This window comes from Hermetia illucens, chromosome 4, assembly GCF_905115235.1.
Source record: "Hermetia illucens chromosome 4, iHerIll2.2.curated.20191125, whole genome shotgun sequence".
In the NCBI taxonomy this organism is placed as follows: Eukaryota; Metazoa; Arthropoda; class Insecta; order Diptera; family Stratiomyidae; genus Hermetia; species Hermetia illucens.
Window position 1 is genome coordinate 54109600 of NC_051852.1, and position 24057 is coordinate 54133656.

At 40.1% G+C, this 24057-nt stretch overlaps 1 protein-coding gene and 1 long non-coding RNA gene across 8 annotated transcripts in view; one reads left to right on the top strand and one right to left on the bottom strand.

The window, feature by feature from the left end:
• The window catches only part of LOC119654235, a 277681-nt gene that overhangs the window by 165403 nt on the left and 88221 nt on the right, over nucleotides 1-24057 (bottom strand). The window lies entirely within an intron of this gene.
• LOC119654236 lies at nucleotides 16228-17101 on the top strand. Of its 2 annotated transcripts, none has more exons than XR_005249800.1 (3): nucleotides 16228-16421; nucleotides 16485-16679; nucleotides 16737-17101. It is a non-coding gene; the product is annotated as an uncharacterized LOC119654236 (long non-coding RNA). The 2 variants fall into 2 exon arrangements; XR_005249799.1 differs by having other exon boundaries at nucleotides 16548-16679.

Sequence of the window (24057 nt, forward strand, 5' to 3'; positions counted from 1 at the left end):
TTAACAGCGTTAACAGGGAGTGCATCTTCGAAGGAAAGGTTTTCTGCAGAAACTGATAGATATTACCAGAGTGACATATAAAGGAAATCACCAATATTTCATCATGTGACAGATAATCTTTCTTCCCGTTATCGGTGACACTCTTCCTGCTACCTGGATCCGGAGGACGTGAAGGATTCAACGGACCATGTCATCTTTCCTCAAACGGCCCTACTACGCTGATTACATTTTTTTCCCCTTTCACCGAGTCATGAACTTTGGCCAATGGCAGGCATGATGGCACCAAATTCGATGTTGCGTGGTGCATTAGCAACGGTTTCGTTGTCAATACAGATACCTCAACGCCGAAATCAAGTTGTTCTCTCTGCGCGATTATATGTTCCAAACCTTCGTTAACACCTGTCTTCGCCATGTCATCGTTACTTTAAGGACGGTGAAACCCACTATCACAGGACGACCGACGAGTGAGAAGAAACAATCGATATGGAGTACCCATTGCAACAACAAGCTACTTTCTGGAGCCCATAAAATACCTGCTTTTGCTTAGTAACCAAAAGATACGAGCCTTTGGTTGTGCTTTAACGGTAACCTACTTTCTGATGCACTAATCAATATGTACAACCTCCTCCGCTTTTGTAATGAGGGTACAAATTTCCCGGGGATTTTCGTGAAGAGCGGAATCATAAGAGATTAAATAATGAATGAATTCAGAATTAGTTAAATTTGAATTGACATCTTTCCTATTCATCGAATGTTTTACCAGAAAAAAAATATATAACCGTAAAAGCGTAAAACTTTGTATGCTTATCTTATTGATCTGGTAAAGGTAAACTAATTTTTTAATGCATTTCATAGCAAAATGGTGCATTCGACTGCCCAAAGAGCCACCATTTTTCTTAAAGTAAGCTATAATGAAGTCACAGCCAAACGTTTCATTATGGTTAAACTTTATGAATCTCATTTTCCTGAATGTCATTATCGAGAAGTCCTAGAAACCCAAAGAATCGGACTATTTAATTTTCTTCGCCCTGTTGCATTACAAATTCACACGGCGTAACCACTTGAGAAGGAGCTATGCGAAGGTGAAGGATTTTCCTTGTCGTCCCTGCCCCATTTGCTGTATTTTAAAAGGAAGGATATGAGCAGTGGCTTATTTACATTTTTTCCTCTCAAAGCAAGTACTCAGCGACCTCCGCAGGTGCGAAGTTTTGTAGGCATTCGTGAATTTGTTTATTATTTGCCTTTCTTATAGCTTCTTTAAGCCCTTTTTGTTGGCTTCTATCAAACAATAGTAGGCATTTCACATAGCCATCTTACCTATTTTGTGTGGGCGTTCTTTCGTTTGTACAAAAACCAGTTATGTTAATAAGGAGCAGTTCTTCGGAAGGCAGGCAAAGCTGCCTGATAATTTGGTTTCTATTGAATCTAAATGCATGCTCTACATCTGAGCTAAGCCATTATACAGATTGCCTGGCCAAAAATTCACCTGAGTTTGGATCACCTTGAATGTGTATTATCGATCGCAGATATTCTACACACAACTATAGATTTTCGCTTAAAGTTTTTATGGTATTTATTCACAGTCGTAAAGACAGTTTACCAACTTTGAATTTGATAATATCTTATTGTTTACGTTCTGCTCCGCAACCCTTGATAATAATCTGTTAACTTGCTCTTCTTGCCTGGAAGTCGCATCTACATGTAAGATATGCGGTAAGTGGCAAGCATTTACTCAGCAAATACCGTTCAATTGCTTTCAGCCGTATCCAAACACAAAATAAAATACACTCGTGACATATCGATTATTTGCCCTATCCCTGTATGCTCCCGTCTTACCAAGCAGAATAACCAACTTTCCTAAACATCGATTACCATCAAGCGGGGTGAATTGTTTTGTATCTTTTCTTTGCAACATTTTCAAAGCAGAGTCGATGAAAACAGCACATTTGTTAAACCCTCTTCCTGTGGACATCTCTGGAAAACATTTATGGCATTATTATTTATTGGTCTAACATAGCTGCATATCAGACGAACTCAAATTATTGTAGTCTGACTAGTACCTACTATGGGGCCAAACTGTCAATGCCAAGTTGAAAACCGGAAGCTCAGCACTTCAGATATGAAAGGTTTTGTGTATTCCTTGTGTAAAAACTGTTGAGTGTGTGTAGAACTATGTAAGTCAGATTACTGACCTTAGTTTAAAATTAATATTCTGTGTTGCAGAAAATTTACAGTGAGGAAACAGAGCTACTATATTTTTGTCAATAATAATGGGACCAAACCAGTATCGTGCATTATACCATAGTCTATCTTACTACATCACTTCACGATTAGGGGAGTGAATCATATGCACTAAAAATATTTAGAAACATATACGAATATATTAGTAAAATATGCAATCAAATACCGAAAATATGCAATTATCTATATTTTTCAGAAAAATAAAGATAATCGCAATAAACGCTGTGATGAAAATCGCTTTGGGAAAAATATGTGTAATGTGACAATTAGCCAAGTCACCAAATTTGTATAACCGTAGGGTGAACGCCTATGTATGTATAGAATGATTGGCAGCACTGGTCGACAAACTTGAATTTCATTTTTCGCAATCAAAAGTTTCATGGTTATATCGATGAGTTTTGGCGCTCTGATCTAAACAAAAAAATGTAAGGTTTTGTGTAAAACAAAACCTTATTAGAATCAATTTGATCTGTCCCTCTGACTGTCTATCATACCCGATTTACTTGGAAAAGGTTAAACCAATTATCACGAAATTTGGCGAGAAGGTGTGGTGTCTGAATTCCTTTATATATAGCATTTTGTGCCGAGTTTGGGGAGGGGCATTACCAACTTTGAAATTTCAACATAATTTAACTTTTGCAATGCGTCTTCGCTTTGATTCAAAGAAGTCAATTTTTTTTCATGAAATATAGTCATATGGGGTATTAAATTACAGGTCTCGGTTAGTACTTTCCGAAACCGGTCTCAGTTTTGACATTTGTTGGAAAGGTGATCATTTCTTTAACGAACCCATTCTCAGAAACTACCCAACCGAAAAATCTAAAAAGAAGCTGCCACTATATGGTGCCTAAGATTCGAAATACCCTCCGTACCGATACCTGTTGAAATAAAGTTAATACTAGTGCATTACTATAATTTTTTGTAATTGACACCCTAGAATCACGAAATGCAGCAATATAGGCTACAGCATAGAGCATGATCCTACCGAATTCGATGAAAATTGTACTATTACTAAAAAAGTTATAATAGGTCAAAGCTGCCGCTTCTGTGCAAATTCAAGACATTGAATGCCAATATCGCTTGAACGTGGATATTCTCACATAATATATGCATATATTACGTGCTATTATACATACTAACGGGACAAAAGCACACTCAAATCACTTTATAAAAGAAATATACAAAACCTTTCATACCTGAAGCCCCTAGCTTCCGGTTTCGCGACTTGTTTACGTCTTTCACTGTACAATCAACTACAGTTCATGGAAAGCTACATTGATTTCAGTATACCCTGAATTCCACTATCTCACCTTTGTTATTATTTAACGCCCCAACTACTGTCAATACGCATCGTTCAACCATTCATGGGGGTATACATCACAAAATCAGAATATGAACCATTTGAAAGGAGACTCTGCAACGTGGTAAATAAAAGGAAAACTTACTGCTTGTGGGAGCAAGTCGACCAGGTGGATGGGGCTCCGTGTGGATTTGCTTAAAAACTGGTCACCCGAAAACTGGAGACCGTGTTGAAACCCTACTCATGTAATATCGAATAGATGGACCGCATTGTACGAGGAACATTCCTTGCTCGTCTCGTTCGAGTTTATAACAAAAGCATGGAAGGCGTCGAGGATTGAAGAGGTGGAAGAGGCAGTCTTCTCAGCAATATAGGCTACAGCATAGAGCATGATCCTGCCAAATTTGGCGAAAATCGAACTATTACTAACAAAGTTATAATAGGTCAAAGCTGTCGCTTCTGAATAAATTCAAAACAGTCAATATGACTTGAGAGTGGATATTTTCAGATACATACTAATGGGACAAATGCACCTGAAGCGTCTAGCTTCCGGTTTCCCGACTTGTTTTGTGATGTTCTCATTTCAGTTGATTTAATTTCGTACGATTCCACACTGCCATCAATCGAAGAATATCGAGGAAAACCCTGGAGTATCACGGGTTCTTCTTCTTGTTCCAACACGACTTAAGCCCCGTTATTTTTGAAACCTGCTGAATTACTTCCATTGTAATCTTTAAAATCGTATCATGCACAGTTAAGGGTGGTTTGCTATCAGAGTCTTCCATTTCTTGAAGATAGCGATGTATTAGCCTTATCCTGTAACCTTGTTTAAGAACCTCTATGATGTCCTGATTCATGTGTCATGTAATTTAGTTGTCGCATTTGGAGGTAAGTAAACAAGCTTTAGGTTAAGCGGGGCAGTTACTGGTAAATTGAATTATGCGAATGAATAAATGAATTTAAACTGGAAGTGATCATCTATGGTTTTTAACCAGTCGATGAAACGAATGCCGATCATCCAAGCTGGTTCTTATGTTTTTGAAACCACGTGGATTTTTCGCCTTACCAATCACTAGCATGTAATGTAACTTTTCTGAGCCCTCACAATGTCGCGGTGATTTAAAAATCAGTGACGTGTAAGCTTTCAACAATTTTACGCACTTTCTCACATATTATGGGGCCACTTATGGGCAGTTTTGAATGTCGTCCTTGATCAAGCCAAACAAATTTTTTCTAATTTATCAAATTTTCCTACTTTTTGTTTTTTTTTCTGCACACCTCCCAATCTGTATTTTTCTTCAATTTCTTCTCTATTCTTTAAAATGGTACGAAACGAAGAAACTGGTAACTGAAGCTCAGCAAATAACTGAGTTTGATTTTTTATTTGCGATTTTTCATCAACAATTTTCAATATCTTATTTCCTTCTTGAACTGACAATGCCTTTCGCTTAATTGCAGTAAACACAAAGTCAACAAATGACGACTGGGGGCTTGGAAGTTTGCGTTCGATTAACTGCTCGCAATCGTCGTGGCGTGGATTGCACCAAATTTTGTATGGTTTCTGCGTCGATTTTTAGCCACTCTTCCTTCAGGATCTCCACCTGGTTAACATTAATGAACTAGCGGTCTCTTAGCCTTTTCTCCAAAATACTCCATACATGATCAATTGGGTTAAGATGCAGGCTTTGGGCTAGTGTTTTAATGACATTTGGGCAATTGTAAAGAAGCCAAAGCTGTGTTTTGTGAATTGTGCGCTTTGGGTTGTTACCCTGAAAAAAATTACAGCTTTGTTCGATTCCGAGTTTCTTGGACCTGGCACGCAAATTTTCCTTTAAAATGTTATTATAGTATGGGTCGTCCATAGTCCCTTTGACTGGCATTATATTTCCCACCCCCGACGCTGCCATATACCCCTAAACCCTCAAACTGTAGGGCAGCAGGGTTACAAAATTCGAAATTTATCTCGAATGTTGTTAATGCGAGCAGATAGATGACTCCACCGGCGCTCTCCGTGGCTTATTCGAACTCGCCGCGAGAGGGGAAAACCAATGGTGAAAATTCCGTTGGTTTGTAGAAACGGGTCTCGGAAAAAAATCTACCGCTTTCTTCTGCCTCGACTTTCGAGAACACCTTTTTCTTTGGTACGCAACAAGTTGACGGGCGTGCAGTTTTTCCGATTCCTACTTAGTGAAAACACTCATTGTTAATTTGCAATTTCATTCCAAGATAGAAACCCAAAGTGATAAAAATAAATAAAGTTTCCTCTTAGCAAAAAGGAGACTTCTGAATTAGTTGGTGCAGGTGCAACGATTTCTGGGCGAATATCGCGTGAGTCAAGAGAAATATTCAAAAAAACCACCGCCGCCATGCTTCACAGCGGAGACCATATTTCATTCTTCCAACTCAGTGTTTGGCTCTCCGTCTGCTTTCGTCTGAAAAAGTAAAATCAAACCAAAACCCTGCGGGCCTGTTTACGTATTCCCGAGCAAATTGAAGCCTTATATATGGCTTTTTCGAGCTGATCTGGCTTCATAGGTACTTGAATGTATGTCTAAATGTTCCTTGGCAGCTTTTGCCAATTTTGCGGCATTCGTCTTTGGTCCCTTTTTAATTTCCCTTACCAGCCAACGCTCTGCATTTTCAGTCAATTTTTTTGGTCGACCAGATCTGGGTTGACTGAACTGAAACTGAATTTCCTACTTTAAACTTTTTTATTATAAAATCCACAGTTGTTTTGGGTCTATTCGCTATTTCCGATATTTTGATCCCAGGCAGCCAGTGTTTATATTGACTGACAATTAAATCTTTCACTTCTACAGACAACTGCTGTCCTTTGCGACCCATTTCGCTCAAAATCAAAACCAAACTAGGATTAATGCGTTTAAAAAAACTCAACACCGCCTGCCTTCAAAATGTGTAATTCTATCAAACGGTACTTTGTGTTTTTGCTTTCCAAAATTCGAACTTAGCGATGTCGAATCTGTGCATATGCAAATAATAACGGTTTCTTTGCGTTGGTATTTTGGTTTTGTAATTATGAAAAGTGTTAGAGGGGAAGGTAAGTCATAATGCTGCATTTAGTTATTGATATTTTAAAGGATATTTACAAATACAGTAACATATCGAATACGCTGTATGTATGTATATCAAGGAATATTTTGAATTGGAGGTATACGCGAATGGAAAATTTCTCCCAGAAGATGAACAGAAAATCTTTATATCCGAAGCGTCCAACTCCCGGTATTCCAATTTGTTTAAATAATAAATTTATGTTTTTCGGAGTACGATTTCACTTGAAAAGACCTCTAGGAAGAACAGCTAGTCTAATTTCGACAATTAGCATTAGAAAGAAAGCTAAAACCATTTCAAACCATGTAATATTTGTTGAGATCTAAAAAAAAAGATGTCTGAGTTGTAGAGCACCAAAGTTCAAGTTTCATGCATATTTCGGTATTTTTCGAATGCTTACACCGTTTCGGGAATTTTTTTCCCAACCAATCAATAAAAAACATTTTTTTTTGTACCGATAATATAGTTGATTATGAAAATTGTGTGCCCAGCCGGACCAAAACCTGTGACCTGTGGACCCCCAGACATGCAGTGAGTGATATCCTTCTACGTTGAGATTTAGGGAGGATCCTCATACATGTAAAAGGGGGGTTCACCGAATATAGTCATGTGGGGTATCAAATGAAAGGTCTTAATTAGTACTTTTCGAAACCGGTCTTAGTTTTGAGATTGTGAGAAAGGCGGGAAATGGGAGGGGTGGAAAGTGATGATTTCTTTAACCCATTCTCAGAAACTACCCAACCGAAAATCTGAAAAAAAACATGAAGCTGTCTCTATATGGTGCCCAGGTCTCAAAATACTCTCCATATCGATATCTGTTCAAATTAAGTTAAAAATAGTATATTACTGTATTTTTGATGAAATTGAGTAAAACCTCCCTTAAGTTTATCTCAGAGTTAGAAAAGTTGGTAGTAGTATAAAATGTAATATGAAGCATATTATCTCCAAGTTTGATCAAAATCATACTATTAGTAACAAAGTTACAGTAGCTCAAAGGTGTCTTTAACGTGTAAATTTACAACCTGAAGCACTAAATCTAACATACTAAATGCATATACATAACGGGTTAAGTACAAATGGGATAGTTCTACACTTAAATATACTCACACAAGAAGCAAACAAAACCTTTCATAATTGTAGCGCCCAGCTTCCGGTTTTCCGACTTGTTACTTTTAAAGTGTTGTGTTCTTGTTTGATGTACACTTTCAAAAAGTGCAAGCACTTACGGAATTTTATTTTCGTGCCTCGTAGTTGTTCTCATCTATGTATGGTTTTCATAGACAAATGTGCTTCCTTTAACCTCCAAAGGAACTACAGGAGGCATAACATTGCTATTCTGACTGACACCAAACGGCGATCAAGGGACTTAGGTCCAATTAGATGAACTTTAAATTGGGATTGGAATGCCTTGAGAGATTGAATACACTCGGCTCGCAAATAGGGTCTGGGCACTGTGGATTCCCGGCCATGTTAGATTGGAGGCAGCGGGCGAACTGACCAAGAAGAGAGCATGGACGCACGGACAAGACCCCTTCTGTGGAATCATGGCTATGACATTAAAAAATAATGAGTAACGGTTGCGGGAATTATACTGGGCGGACCTACCAGGAATGGACCACTCCAGGATGCTTATGGGGCATACGATACGGATTGTAGTGGGAATACACATTGGGCACTGCCGACTAAATTAAACTAAACGACCTGTCGAAACACACGTTCTGGAACAGCATTTGTGCAAAGGGTGCTCAGGGTACCTGGGAGAATACTTAATACCAAATACCAAGTTGAAATACTTGGAAGCAAGGAATATATTAACATTTCTAACGATTATAGGTTTGCTTGATATATTATACTATAGTTAATGGGTACACTGTAACCAGTAAAAGGGGCACAATAGTTTTTTAAGGGCGCGGTGCAACTTTCCTTGACAGAATAATAATAATGGTTTTCATGAGTAATGACACGAATGTCACCACGTGGTTGTAAGAGCACGTATTTCGGTATGTGATAACAACATAGTTGGTCAATCGAAGCCAGACAATTAATTTTGAAAAATCAGTGAAAATCGGAATTTCATGTTGTAGAAATTTTGTAGAAATTAAATGGTGAAAATCGTTATTTCTGTTATAGTATAGTGTAATGTGCTCCCATATTTCTATTAACATTTGTAACAGTAAGTACCCAATAAGAAAATTCGAAAGCGATTCCTATTCCTGCTATATCCTAAAGTGCTTTTCGGGAAGCATAGATATGCCCATACGGTTTTCAGCCCCCTTGGGAGCGAAGTGGATGCGCTTCCCCCATAGCCAAATGTGCTTCTTAGATGAGTGCGAAAAGTTCTTATCAGTGTGCATCCAGTAAAAAATAAGTCAAGTAAAGTTTAAACACAAATTACCGGAAAAACTGGAATAGGAATTTACGGACAAGCAACCCGCAAATTTTGAAACTTGCTACTTGCTACCGAAACGTCAACAACGCCTCAAATAGAGACTGACCTCACGGCAAGTCTTCAGGATGTGCGTAAAAAAAACCTCGAAAATAATGGTCGCTTACGTTCGCCTGCGTGTTGCGTCCGCCACTTCGCACCAGGTTGGGTAGTTGTGGCCTCTTAAGTTCAACATCTGTAGTGACCGCGGCTGCGTGACGGGAGCGGAATCTCATTCGGCTCTTTCTCAATTAATTTGCTGAAACAATGCATTTAATAGTGTGCAATTGCCTTAATGTTCGCCGCAGATTGCACATTATTGAATGCATTCGGGCGAATTGATCTTGACAAGAGGCGAATGATTTGCCGCGTCCGCAGGCGCATGCGCATGTTGCCGCAACATTGCCTGGCGAGTGAGAAAGGCTATGTAGCGGGAATAGAAGCGGTGCGGAGAAAAAGAACGGGGGAGTTGTAATTTGCGGTTGAAGTGGAGGAGCTGAGAAAAACAAAGGAAGAGTAAAGAGGTCTTTTTCTGAAGGTGTTGGATTTTGCGTTTGAAGGGAGGAGCTGAGTAAAACAAAGGAAGAGTAGAGAGGTCTTTTTCTGAAGGTGTTGGATTTTGCGGTTGAAGTGGAGGAGCGGAGTAAAACAAAGGAAGAGTAGAGAGGTCCTTTTCTGAAGGTGTTGGATTTTGCTGTTGAAGTGGAGGAGCTGAGTAAAACAAAAGAAAAGGAGAAGAAAGAGTTTTTGGATTTGGGTTGGAGATTTGGCGTTGGAGTAGGTGGACAGGTGGAAGGAAGGAGGTGCTGGAGCGGAGAAGAAGGGAAGACGAAGGAGTTGGAAGGAAAATAGGGAATCGTCACATGACTTTTGGTCAGCCGTCATTAGAAGTGTATTGGGAGTGTTCCTTGAGGAATTTTCTCTCGATTTTGCCTGCGTCTGTCCAGAATTTTGCTTATGGATTTGGGTTGAAACCTGCTAAGATGAATTTGTGTGACGGGATTGCGTGTGATTTTCGGGCGTAGTGGTGAAATTTCGGAAAAATTTTAGTCAATAGAGAAAGAAAAATTTTGAACAACTAATAAACGTGCGGATTCTACCATAATATATTGATCGTTTCTGTAAGAAATAAAGCAATACGCCAGATAATAATATTTCAATCTAATTGAAATTAATTTTTGTTTATAATCGTTTTCTTTACCCAATTTGGTTTTAGAACTTTGTAAACCAGCCGCCAACCGAGCTCGGAGTAACGACCTGGGTGAGTCCTTGTTTTTATTTTCTTTTATTTTTTTTTATTTTTGTTCTTTGAATTTTACCAATTGTTTATTTTTATTTTCATTTTTATTTGTTATGAATAATTGTTATGAAATTGCTTTAGAATAATGAAATGTGAATAGAGTGATGGTGGTTTGAGGACTTCCTCCCTTTCTAATCCTCCTTCCCCCCCCCCCCCCCCCCCCCGCGGAACTGTTTTTAAGGGACATCCTCAAAGTAATAACTGGCCTGAGGATGTCGAGGTAGGGTGGGAACCTCAGAGGCCATGCCTCATACCAGATCTGAGGCGGAAGAGACGATCATTGAGAGAGTGAACCGTCGTGGATCTTCCCCTCCTTGATCGCGGCACTCGGGTCCGGAGACTTACGGCTCCACGCGCGCGGTCGAGCCGTTTTTTTTTCCTCTTTTAATTTCCAACTTTAGTTCGCGTTCTGTTTGTCCTCCGATAGGCCGTCGCGAAATCCGTAGTAATGTCGAATTTAGAATCCGGTGCGCATCGGGATAGACACGTTGTTTCGAGTAATGAAGCGTGAGGGATCAAAGCGCTTAAAGGACCCCCCCACATTCCCGAGCCTGGCTAGCACAGAGGCGTGCAAGAACGTGTCGACCGAGCACTTTGATGGAGCTTCAATCTTTGTGGGCGGACCTTCACGGTCAATTTAGCCAATTTGTTTAGATTTCTGGGATAGCTCTGCCCTCTAGGTCGTTATCGGCCACTCAGGATGATCGACCTGATCTCCTATTTCCACTCCTATCATTACACATCTACCGTTTGCAGGACCTAGCTGTCGCACGACAGCACATATACCGAGTAACGCGCACTGGGCCGCCATCAAAAATGCTCTTTTCTCGGGTGCACAGGTCATCGCCCACGTCCCGGAGGGTCGTCATAAGGTCTGGCTAACTGCGGAATCGTGGAAGCGAATCGAGGAACGGAAGGGGTTGAAGCCTCTACTGACCGCTGCAACTGAAGAGGTGGAAAGAACACTCCACCATGGCTCTTAACCGTATTCCTTGCGGTGAGGTTCCTCCTCTTCTGGCTGATATGACTAGTCACCATAACATGCGGATACGGACTGTTTCACCAAGCAGAAGAGAAATTATTTATACCATCAATGCACGCAAACGAAGGAAAGCCGCTGGGCTTGACGCTCTCTCCGCAGAATTATTTATTACTACACCCGCAGTTACTGCAGACCTGCTGCTTCCTTCCTTACGGAAATTTGGGGAATCAGGGACATTTCCCATAAAGTGAAAAAAGGAGATGATCGTTAAGATTCCAAAAAGGGTCCAAAGTGGAGTCCGCCAGGGTTGCATTCTGTTACCGATATTATTTCTTCTTATTATCAGCGACGTTCTTCATGCTACTTTTTCCGGGTCATGGACCTTGGGTAAATTGCTCTGGATTTGGGGAGCAAGTAGAATTGAACTGAAGATAAACACCAACAAAACGAAGGTTCTCAGCCTGATGGGTCATCACACTCTCCCTATTTGCATTAATAGGTAGAGCACCGAAAAGGTAGATCGCTCTGTGGTGTGGAAAATCATGAACAACGATAAACTTAATCTTCCCCTTCCGGAGGAGGCCAAGGTGGTGGGTTACGCCGACGACATAGCACTGGTTGTGGTCGCAAAACACCTTGAAGATACTGAGTTCCACTTAAGCGAAGTAATCTGTACCATTAGAAAAAATGGAAGCGGTCGTTACCACCAAACGCCCTAAAACTCAAACAAATTAGAAATCATATCATCATAATAATCGCTGGCGCAACAATCCTATTGGATCAGGCCCTTGAAGTGTGTTCGAGCACTTTATTCAAGACCGTAACAGTACACTACAGGATTAGAGTACCCCATAGGAGGCAATGTGGGGGTATCGGGGTTGAAACTAATGGGTCAAAATCTCGCGTGTCCAGGCCAGTGTCTTTTGAAAATTTATAACCCACAGATGTCCTGGAGATAAAGTATGAACAAATGATGTTCACAACCACCTGAAGAGCGTTATTATTGATGCGGCCACAAACATACTTGTTAGCACTGATGACGGGAACACGCGGTTCCCGAAATATCGGTCTTTGCAAGAATAAATATCCACACCAACGAAAAAGTCTTTTTAAGGTTTTGTGTGAAACAAAACCTTATTAGAATCGAGACGGTGTCTGTTTGTCCGTCTGTCCGTCTGTCTGTCTGTCTGTCTGTCTGTCTGTCTGTCTGTCTGTCTGTCACACCCGATTTATTCGGAAACGGCTGGACCGTTTGTCACGAAAATTGGTGAGAGTATGTAATCTGGTGTTCCCTTTACATGCAGTAAGTGGCGCCATCTTGCGTTAAGTTTAAGGGGTGGCTCCCCATACATGTGAATGGAGGCTGCAAATTTTTTTTTCACAGAATGTAGCCATGTGGGATATCAAATGAAAGGTCTCAATTAGTACTTTTCGAAACTGGTTCAATATTTGATATTGGGTGAAATATAGGGGAGTGAGGGCTCAAAATATGACCCCCAAAAAGTGTAACAGGTCTCGTTCTCAGAACCTATCCAACCGAAAAATCTGAAAAAAATCACAGTGGTGCATCTCTACGAAATCTAGGCCTCAAAATATATCCGGTTCCGATATCTGCACAAATAAAGTTAATAATAGTATATTTCCACATTTTAGAAATTCACCCGGCACCCCCCTTGTATTCATCCCAGAATTACAAAATTCGGCATGCGTATAAAGAAGAACCTAATGCACAAGTTGGTTAAGTTTGACAAAAATCCAACTATTATTAACAAAGTTATAGGGGGTGAAACTTCACATTTTTTTGCGAATTTTGTGCACTCTACAACCTGCATGACGTCATCATCACATATCAATTCGTCAATACCACAACAAAATGAGTTCTTATGAATGGGGTCGGAAAGAATTATTTTGTTTTAGTTTTTTATTCATTTGTATATGAATATCAAATACTCCAACCAGACATGTGTGTATGTAGGTATATAGTATATGCGTGCTAATGAACTTTGCGGGTAGTGCCTAATTCAGGTAGATATAAGAAGTAAATCGGAAATATGGGTACGATCAATTTATATACGTGCATATATGTGTACAGTATTCGGAAATAGACAGTTTGTTTGTTTAGGGTGAGCGGAATATCTATGGCTGTAACATGTACGTATGTCTCGTAGTTTGGAAAAATATGAAAGATTATGTTGAATTTGTAGTTATACACGGATAGAAAAATGTGCGTTGAAGTTTCTTACATAAGATGAACACAAAACCTTTATACCCGAAGCGCGAGCTTCCGGTATTCCGACTTGTTTATTATTTCAGATAATTAATCGTTGGAAACACCGCATAATTACACTCAGGTGAGCATACTTGGCTCCTGCCGCAAGAGACGTCGGAACGCCTGGTTCGACGATAAACATAAGCTAGCAACGGAACGGAAGGATGCTGCATACCGAGTAATGCTGCATTCTCAAAGGACGCGGGCACCCGAGGGGACTTATCGCGAACTCCGTCGAGCGAAGAAGCGACTTCATAGAGGGGAAAAGCAAATCTGGGAGAACCAACAGATCTGTGAACTCGAAAAGTGCAGGGACCGCACCAGGCGCGGAAATTTTACCAACAAGTTAGCAGGATGAAGCCCTATACACCTCGAAGTTCATCCTGCTGAGACAAAGAGGGAAATCTGATTTCCGATAGAATGGGCATATGAGAGCAATGGGTTGATTTTTGTCATGAACTGCTTAACAACCAAAATATTGGCGAATTGCAGGTCCCGCCAACTGAAGAGGACGGACAAATAATGCTACCAAAAAGTATATAAGAAATAGTACGTGCAATCCACCGACTTAAAAAAAACAAGTCGCCAGGAGCCGATGAAATTACAACTGAATTAAAGCTGGAATATGGACATTAGTTGCACCATCTCTTCATCGATTTTAAAGCCGCATATGATAGCATAGCCAGGGTAAAACTATACGCCGCCATAAAAGAATTCGGTATCCCGACGAAATTGATAAGACTGACTAGGCTGACCCTGACCAATGTGCGAGGCCAGATAAAAGCAGCAGGATCACTCTCAAGACCATTCGACATCAACAACGATCTAAGACAAGGAAATGCCCTATCATGCGTCCTCGTTAACCTGGCCCTGGAGAAAGAGTTTCGCAACGCAGCTGTGAATGTGAGAGGCACCATCTTCTTCAAGTCCACCCAACTACTGGCCTCTGCTGACGATATCAACGTCATGGGAAGAACGACCCGAGACGTACAAACTGCCTTCATCCGGATCGAGCAGGCGACAATCGCTATATGAAACCAACAACATCAAAACACACTGGTCAAACGGGAAGAATAAAGATAGGAGACTACAACTTTGAGACCGTTGATAATTTCTCCTATCTAGGGTCGAAAATCACAACCAATAATAGCTACGATGATGAAATCCGCGCATGGTTGTTGGCAGCCAACAGAGCCTATTTCTGCTTACAAAAACTGATTCACTCGAAACGTCTCACCATAGGGTCAAAGCTCTTACTGTACAAGACTATTATCTTTCTTATGTACTCCTCGGAGGCTTGGATCCTTAACAAACGAAATTTTGAACTTTTGCGAGCGACATCACAATTGTCGAATTGTGGATGAAATTCGGCTCAACAGGTTACGGTGGCCGGTTCATTTAATCCGTATGGATAAGGATGATTCAGCCTGGAAAGTCTATAAGGGCAATATCTATTGTAGAAAAAGAAAACGATGCAAACCTAACCTGAGATGGAGCGACGGCGTAGGTCAGGACGCTAGACAGGTTTTAGGGATATCGAATTGGTGGACCTCGCTGCAAAACCGGCGTGTCTGGAGTTGTCCATTTCATACGCTACGTGACTATATTTGGTGAAAGAAAATTTTACACCCCACTTTTGCATAAATGAGGACCTTTCCTTTAAGTTCCACGTAGAATGATGTAAATCAATGCATACGTGGGCGCTAACAGTCACCTTCTCACCGAATTGGATGTCAACCGGTACATTCGTTGCTGAGAAAAGAGTGTGTGATAGACAGACAGTAAACCGATTTTAATAAGACGATGAATCGATTTTATAAGTTAGTTTAGCCCGTAAGTTGTTTATCCCCGCACTGGGCGAAACCTTAAAATGGTAAATGATCTGGGAGACACCCTTTCTAAAAAAAGACCACGCGAATAGTGGACTATATATGTAAATCAACATTCTGAATTGGTCCACATTCTACACCGAAGCAACCTTAATTAAAGCAAACAGCACAGCGACAAGAGTCGTATTCGGCCCGAGAGTGAGACCAAGAGGAAAACAATTGTACAGTCTAGAAAACGGAGAAGGCAAAACCTAGCTGACAGCGTCAGTGAAATGGAGGAAATCTATGAACGAATCATTTTTGCAAATAAAACTGATTAACTTGTGTTGTTTGTACCGAAGAATAATAAGGTACCCAGTACAGGGAATTGTTGATATAAGTCCCTCCTTGCCGAGGCATCAGCATGAAATTTTCTAAATCTGCAGGTTGCTAGCTCACAAAGTTCTATTCGTTTTAATTGCCTTTTACGAAAGCAGGGAATGTTCTGGGTAAGTCCCTAATCCCCACCCCAAAGCGGGGTAAAAATACGTTTGATTAGTAGCGAGAAAAATAATTCAAAAACCTACACTACAGGTTAAGCTTGCGTGGTTTTCTTGAGTGAAACAAACTTTGGAGAAAACAAACTAACGCTTTCCTTTCGTACGTACCAAAACGTCATCCTCCCTTCCCCCTAGTTCCGTAATACTAGACTTAACTATTTCTGGGTAAATTGCATCTGGCAAGAAACAATAAAGCTACTTTAATGAGATTTTGTGTTTTCTCAAAACGTCCAAAACATATGCCGGAAAATAATTCCCTCGGAATTAATTCTCTTCAATTTTTTCTTAGTCAAGTCCTTTTTATTTCGTCATTTCCAAGTGTTGCTAGAATTTAGCGGAAAAAAATTGAGTATTCAAGTTACTAGCCCCGGGAATAACGGCTGAATTAATTTTAATGGATAATCATGGAATACGTGCTATTTCCCTTAACGAACGAGAACATACTTTAAATTTAAGGCCGGTTCCACGTAAGTCCCCCAACGCATTCTTCTTGAAAATTAGAAATTAAGATAGAAATTGAATTGTGATAGGAACATAAAATACATGGGCAAGATACTCATGCCAACGAATTATAATGAAAAATGCTATTCCAGAGTTTATGGACGATAATAATCAGTAATTTGAGACGTACATATAATAAAAAGGGTATCCAAACGCAAGGCTGGGATGAGCGAAACCCCGAGTTATATCGAGACATAAATCAATTATTTAGGAGCAGGAAGGAGGTATGACTAGGATGTTTTTAGCGGTGGTTAATGAAAATTTAAAGAATCAATATATAGACTGTTAACGCGTGTGTATGAAGGAATCGAATATGCTTGTTGGCGCAGCTCTTTGCCCTTGAAGTGAAAAATAGGATTTGGTCTCCTGTAATAGCCCAACACCCAATCGTCTCGAGATTGCCTCGAGGGAAGGAATTGAGGGTTCCTTTATGACCACATTTAGATGAGTAAATTTCACTTTTATGTATGTACACGTTCGAAAGGACTAATAAAAAAATCGGCCGCGATATTTTATAAATGTTGACATATTACAAAATATTAAGCCATATTTATATGGTTGGGAATGGTTATCCAAGATGGAGGCATTCAATATTATGAAAATTTGAAACAGGAGAGCCTAATCCCTTTGGAACACGCGAAGGTGAAAAAAGCAATTGTTTCAGGAAGCTACTATGGCATTCAATACAAGAAGGATCCAGATGAGACTGGAGTCCAGCAATAGACTCGTTCAAAAAAATTGTATGCCAATGACATCGTCACTCGAGAAGACGACGGGTTTGTCCCGAGGCGGAAAGAAACTCAACAATAGGAATAAGATAGCCCTGACGCCCACTGGTTACACGGAAAGAAAGCTCCTGCAAACGTATTGTAATTCCGGTAAACATTTACAGCAAATTCGTCTGTTTTCAAAAACATCCAGAAAGATTCATAAATTTTCTTCATGGAATAAATCTTCCTTCAAAATGTGCTAATTCCTTTATCTATGTTAAGAAGGCTGCTGTTCAGGATTTTATGTAAGCCAGTTGTAAAATGCTGTAGGTAGTATAAACGTCCAATCATTAATTTTGAAACTTCACAACAGAGTAATGCTGAGGGTGGAGCGGAGAATTTGCCATGAATACAGAGGCAATTACTCAACTTATTGAATGCAGGAAGGGACTTTTTCAGGACGAACCAAGAACTACAAAGTTCTCATGGACGGAAAAAGGAAACTATAGTATGAAAGAATTTAAGACTCGAGAGGCAAAACTCCGAACCCAAAAAAACAGATCGCATCACTCATTTCCAGGGGATCTTCTCCCAACGACTCAGGTTTAGTACATAGCGACATGTCAACAACCAATGGATTCTAGCCGCGCCCAGAAAAAGGAGGAGGGTTTGAGGCAATGTACTTTGTACTATTCTCAGTGAAACAAAAAATACTGAAATAAGGGAAAGAGATAAATAAAATATAACTGGGTTACTCCACTATGCAAAATCCTACCTGGTCTCTCTTGGTGACAGGTCACGTGTCAGCACCATTGAAATCGAGGAAGCAATAAAACGAATGAAATCGGAGGAAGCATCAGGGCCCGATGACATCGGATCTGAGCTCTGGAAAATGAAGAGCTCGAACCGAACACTGTGGCGCAGTAAGTTCCAATCGGGTTACTGAGGAAAGTAGAACACCATTTGACTGGCAAGAAAGCGCAATCGTTCCAATATGGATAAAGAAATATAGTCAAGAACAGTGTACAAATTACCGTCCGATTCGGTTGCTCCCCCATGAAGATTTTTGAAAGCATTCTTGGCAGCCGTATTCGCGACATATTTCAAATAACAGTGAACCAAGCCGGGTTTGTCAAAAATTGCGAAATTACTGACGCAATACACGCTGCGTGGTTACTCATGTAGAAACACCGTGAGAAGCACCGCCCTATTTCCATTTCTGGATCGAGAGAAGGCGTTTGACCGTGCGCCACACCAACTCATCACCTAGTACCAGAAGAATTCGTGCGTAGGGTTAAATTGCTCTACCGGGATCGTGTCTCTGTTCGGTGTTCATCAAAGAAGCGCCCTTCCACCACCTCTCTCTATCTTGTTATGTACACTATCATCCAACGTCCAGCGCCCTATACACTACTTTATGCAGATGAAGCTTTCCTAGCATCTCATAGCAAAGCTGAATTAGAGCAACTTGTTCAAAAATAGTATAATCGCCTCATGCAGTACGGTCCCAGATTGAATCTTAGTAAAACAAAATTTGTGACGATCGATCCTAATGAAATAGGCACTATCACTGTCAGTGGCAGTGAGATGCCCAGAACTGAGCGATTTAAATATCTCAGGTTGAAATTGCTTCTTGCATTAGCGCAAGGTGGATGAAATTGCATTTCATAACTGGCTTTATTTGTGATCGACCTATCAACGATAGTCTCAAGTCAGGAATTTAGGAAAGTGTCGTCAACCCAGTCGCCTTCTATAGTTCTGAATGTTAGTTGATTATAAAAGACAATGAACGACGTCTTGCAGTAATGGAAACGAACATGTTACGATTGGTCAGTAGCGTAACACACCATGACCACATCTGAAATGAAGATATCCGCGATCAATATGGATTTGCACCCATCGTGGAAAAATTGCGAGAGAGGCGGATTAAATGGTTTGATCACGTTATTCACGGTAACGATAATTCACTTGCCAGAATTGGTATGAACATCGACATTAATGGGAAACGTCGAAAAGGCCGGCCGAAGCAACGGAATTTAGGGAAGACATTTTTGCCTTGAGTTTCCAATAAAAAAAATGGAAACTGAGAACCACTTCAAGATACCGCGAGGATGAGGCTAGGGCACCTTCCTCAAAAACAAAATATGCAAGGTGAGAAATCGTTCTCATGTCGCTATTCAATACAAACCGTTCTGCCTCCGACACTTAAAAGATCGAGTCGTTCCTGAAAATAACGAACGGCCTTCAAGAAAACAATGCGATTTAACTCCGGAAAGATCAAGAAGAAAGAATACCCAGCGGTCGGATATAAAGCCAATAAACTTAGACCAGAGAAGCAGCAAGAAGCGCAAACCAAACTTTATTCATGATATTGTGGGGGAATTTACGGGCTCTAAAACAAGTCGTAACACCCCTGTGAAGACTACGCCTCAATAATTTCAATACTAAATTTAGCTTGAACCTGTCCTGAATTCGCTAAATGGCGAACCGGACCAATTGGAAACAAACTTTCTCCCACTTTTCTGGTCCATGGACTCCTCTTTTTGGGCTAACACCCAAAGCAGCGTCTGGTGAGTCGCTTCTGCCCTGAACGAAACCGAAGTAGTCCGCAAAATTTTACGAATTTTGAATTCTTGAGTGTTAGCCCAAAAAAGAGCTTATGGACCAAAAAAGTGGAGGAACGTTTCTCTCTAAATGGTCTGATCTGCCATGAAATGGATCGCGGATTCAAAGCTCCCTCAATTCCAAACAAAAAAACATTTATGAAACAATCGGATGAGACTTTTAGAGGAATATGGCGAGACATACGGATCGATACGCCGCGTATATATTATAGTATTTTAGAAAATAAGCACGTGGCGGAGGAGGATTCCAAAGAGTTCATATAAATTAGAAAAGTTCTACGAAGCCTAAAGTGAAAACGTTAATAGATCAAGCCAAAGTTAAAAGAAGTCATTGTATGAAACTACTGTTGCCACCCTACTTCAAACACAGAAAAATGCACGGAGCAAAAGAATGCCAAAGTTAGCACCCCTCCCCTCCTCCAGTGATACTTCCAGTCTTCATATATTCCTTGAAGACTTTCCCAGCAAATAAAATTAGGAAATCTTAGCCGCCTTTGAGAGAAGAATCCTCCGAAGAATTTTTGGCATCCACAAGAGGATGATCGATTCGGTAGCCTATAACATATAATGACAAAATCTGTGAGCGATACCATGACCATGTCTGATTTGGAAAAAGTCCAGTTTAATAGATTGCGGTGGGTGGGTCATTTAATCCATATGGATTTGGACGATCCAGCCCGGAAAGTCTATAATATATATACAATATATATGCCAGAAAAAGAAGGCGTGGCAGACCCTGGCCCAGATGCAACGATGGCGTATACCAGGACCTCAGACAACTGTTAGAGATATCGAAGTGGAGGACCTCGGCGCAAAACTGGGATGTCTAGAATTCTTTTTTAAAGCAGGTCGTTGATGATGATGATGAAAGTTAGCTTAGTCATACCATTCCAATGTAGTAGTCAACCTAGACTACTAAAACGAAAGGCTCGGACTGTCTCGTATATAATGCATACGGCACAATGTGGAAGAAATCATTCGACTAAAGAACATGAGCTTCATAAAGCTAGTCTGTCGCCTATCGATTACTTACTGTTGAGAGCTCTGACCAAAAATGAATGAAGAACAGCTATTTTCACAAATCGACCTCTCAGCCACTTATTTTTAAACTGAGGTTTTATGAAATGTCAAAGAAATTAGACAAGACTGCTACGTCATGAAATTTTAACATCTGTATTTAGGAGTAATAAAACGATCACCTACTTGGCTAGCTAATTCGGATATGTGGACCAAATCCTTGGTACTTCCACTCTAGGTCCTTTTACAAAGTTCATATGACCCTTAAGCCCAAAGTACAATCAAAGCCGAGCTAAAAACCTTAATGACTATATCGCTAAAGGAAAAGGAAACAGCCACGCACTTTACGACTACCGTCTCTGGTATACAGAGTCAAATTTCACGGACTGATTTTCAGAATGTGTGCACTACCTTTGACGAGGATATCAAGAGTCCCCAAAATTATTGCTTTCTCCAACTTAGATCAGACTTGCATATCGTCGCAAATCTGACTGGACATTCTGGGTCTAGATAAAACGATTTTATGGGACTCTGACTAGAACTCCTTTGTCTATCTTGTAATAATGTGTTCTTATATTCTAGTAGGCTTAGTGGTAGTTGAAGTGATAATTCGAACTGATTTTAATAGCTACTGCAAGTCGCGTGTTTCTAACAGAACTTTGGCTACGAAATCTCAAGGCTGATTAAGGAACATCATCAGCAGCTTTCAACGAGCACCACAGTGCAGAAGAGATTTCTTAAAGATAGCATTGTGATTATGGTAGGTGTTCTGATCTCACGGTCAACTCCCACAGCACCTTGTAAGTAATAACTAGACATGATTTTAGTGAACATAACAATAGCGGCAACATAGAAGCGAACTTGCCTCTGCCATGAATATGCTGTAGTTTTCGCGGAGGCCCTACTTCCACTTATTTTTGGAATACGATATCTTGCCTAGAGTGTGGGGGAAGAGAATGTTTGTTAAGATCGGAAGAAGTTCGGTAACTGTGGGAGTATTAGTTTGCCTTACAATGGCAAAGATAATAGCTAAAATAATCCTGGAGCACATCAAAAAATACCTCGAACCCTGATGGAAAAAGAGCTCACTAGTTTCGTCTGTAGGTCTGCCTGTATAGACCACTGAAGTTAGATTAGTTTGGGCGCTGGGCTTTAAACGAGGGGTCCGTGGACCAAAAAAGGAGGAAATAAGTTGGTCCGGTCCGACATAAAGTGGATGCGGACTTAGAACCCCGCAACCCTTCTCGGTTTACCTGTCTTTCACCAACTTCAAGGAAGCTGTCAATAATCTCAAGGCGGAGGCGGAGGCATCTCTTAAGTGAAAAGGGCATTTAAAAAATGATAATATAGCTATCAGCAGAGCGAGATATGGCGGCTCAAATGTTGTATTGTTATCTGTAATATGTTTGATCCTGTCTTGGCCGAATGACATGGAGTGATAAAGTGGACTGACTATACTGTCTTTCGCCAAACATCTACCCTATATTGATGGTAGATGCTTAATTTTCATCCAGTCATAGACTTTGATCTGCAAAGCCCTACGCTTTTAGCAGCTCCTATTTTCACCGAGGCAATATATAAATATATCGTGACATATCCTTGTGACAAACTCCTTTGACGCAGCACTTCTCGGTACCACATAAGCAGCGTTGTGATACTAGACATTTTCCAGGGTTTGCGTATTTCAGGAATTCTTTTAGGTATTGCCTTATGTGCTTTAAAGGCTCCATACACTTTGTATTGATGCCATCCCCAATCGTCCTTGAAAAGAAACTAAAATTGGGCCACCTCGGCAATTTACCACCGATTGCAACATTCAAGCTTATAGAAAACCTTTATTAAAGTATACTTGGGAAAATTTCCCAAAAACTTTGCCCTTGACATATTTAGGGCGATCTTATCTAAAGGAGAAAGAATTGATGATTATGAAGTTGAGTGTACGTCTTGACATTAAATTCGGTTCTAAATTGTTAAGGAGCAAATCGAACATCGGAAAGACCATGGTAAAGGTATTTCAATCGCAAGTTATTTTGCACTGGCCTGAAAGTATGGAGATTGTTGTCCTTCATAAGTTGTAAAGATCTTCTTAAGGTCAGCGAGAAGATCGTTCGTCAGAATGCTACTTATATTGTTTGTGAAACCTTTGGTGACTCCACGGCAAAGAGAGCAGCTACCATCCGATTTATGCTTTTTCTCACCGCTATCGAAGTATGTAGCCTGAGGCAACTCTTCAGCGTAGTAGACGCTAGAAGTAGCAGTGGGTAGGTAATATGTTGACAAATGGCAACCATTAATCACATTCAAAGCTGAGATTGCTATTCCATCGCTATAAACACGGAAGCCGTAACTTCCGAATGCAATATTCACCCAGTCAGAGGAATATGACATACTCGTGGAATGGTGAAACATGGAAAATATCGACATCCCGGATTCAAATACTATCCCCAATAAGACCCTTAAAGCGGGAAACTTAGCAAGTAATGCATATATACGTAGTTGAAAAGGTATTCTCTGATTGTTGGAAAAAACAGAACTTTTTAACTTTTGGGAACCAGACAACGTGTCACGTGGTATATTGTCGGAAATCATGAGGAAAAATCAAGGAGGACGCAATACAAAGTACCATAGGTATCACTACAACTTTCAAAAGACCATCCCGGAAAAATTCCCGATTTTACGCTAATCCTGGAAGGCTTACATCAGAAAATCATTGCAAACTACAAATAAAAAACTGAAACACATGGAACCAGAGTTCACCCAAAATAAATATCAATGTTAGGACACTTGGCAAAGTGGCAATGCAAGGACTTGTCCAAGTCTTCACTGAAAACACAAAAGTTGATTCTGCTTAGGGGATTCTACCATGTATCTGTCAAGCTTCTTGAAAAAATTCTCAAGCCACGTCTAATTAAAGCTATTCAAAATTCCAGTGAGAGCAGAGCAGAGAGTACCAAAATTTTAAAAAAAATAAATGTCTTTTTTGTATAGCGAAAATGTTAAATAAATAAAAAGGCAGTTCTGAGTTATGGTTTATAAAAAGTTTGAATTATTAATAAGAGAAAAAGCAAGTCAATCTGAATTTTAATGTAAATGAGACGAAAGTGAAAACCAGATGAGAGAATAAATTAAAGGGTGGAAATCCTTTTTGCTCCTTCATCCCGAATGATGTCAAAAAATTCATTATGAAAGCGAATTTCTGTTAACCTATAATTTGTCATATTATAATATATCATATATCATCAAACATTGAT